Source organism: Orycteropus afer, unplaced genomic scaffold (genome assembly GCF_000298275.1).
Source record: "Orycteropus afer afer isolate SDZICR_OR568_19922 unplaced genomic scaffold, OryAfe1.0 scaffold00076, whole genome shotgun sequence".
Lineage (NCBI taxonomy): Eukaryota > Metazoa > Chordata > Mammalia > Tubulidentata > Orycteropodidae > Orycteropus > Orycteropus afer.
Window position 1 is genome coordinate 1,447,877 of NW_006921663.1, and position 1,271 is coordinate 1,449,147.

Below are 1,271 nucleotides of genomic sequence, written 5' to 3' on the forward strand. Positions count from 1 at the left end.
CATACCAAGTACCAGGAGATGTACTAATTTGCTCAAGCAATGAAACCACATCAGGAACAGCAGTTGCAATTGGAGTCACCACCTGATTAAGTTTACAATAATCTACTGTCATTCTCCAAGATCCATCTGTTTTTTGCAAAGGCCCAAATAGGTGAATTAAATGGGGATGTGGTGGGAATCACCACCCTTGCATCCGTCAAGTCCTTGATGGTGTCAGTAATCTCCGCAACCCCTCCAGGGATGCGGTACTGCTTTTGGTTTGCTATTTTTGTAGGTAGAGGCAGTTCTAATGGCTTCCACTTGGCTTTCCTTACCATAATAGCCCTTACTCCACATGTCAGAGAGCCAATGTGGGAATTGCTGAGTATATCTATTCCAATTATACATTCTGGCACTGGGGAAATCACTACAAGATGGGTTCAGGGACTCACTGGACCCACTGTGAGACACACCTTAGCTAAGACTCCATCAATAATTTGACCTCCATATGCCCCCACTCTGACTGGTAGACCACAGTGATGCTGTGGGTCTCCTGGAATTAGCATCAATTCAGAGCCAGTGTCCAGTAATCCCCGAAAAGTCTGATTATTTTCTTTTCTCCAATGAACAGTCACTCTCGTAAAAGGCCTCAGATCCGTTTGGGGAAGGCTAGGAGAAAGACTGACATTATAGATTTTGGGCAATGTAGTGGGGTCCTTCCTCAAAGGGACCTGGCCTCCCCTTCATTCAAGGGTTTGTGGGTAAACTGACTCAAGTCTGGGAATTGACTGAGAGGTTGTGACTCTGTTCTGGCTATTCAAACTAGGTTGTTGTTCATGTGACCTAGAATTCTTCTGTCTATACAGATCAAGTAAATATTTAGTAGGCTTGCCTAGGAACACCATGAAGAAGTAGCCAATGCCATAATTCCACAGGAGTCAGACTATTCTGATTAGTGTTCCAACTCTGCTGTCCATTATGGTAACTACGCCCACCTTGCCTTTGTCGATTAACTGCTGCCACTTGGCCCAAGGGCAAGCTGGAGCTCTCTTCACAAATTTATTCCTCATGGTATTGGTGAATGGCGTGTTTTCTGGACTCTCAATTTCTGGCTCTAGGGGTCTAATCTGATAAATCCATTCTAACAGGCCAATTTCCCTAAGCCTCTGGATACCTTCTTCTACATTAAACCAAGGCAGGTCTGGTACTTCAACTTGACTTAAGGTAGGCCACCGCATAATCCATGCCTCAGTAAGCCAACCAAATAAACTATTAGATCCTTTCCTAACCTC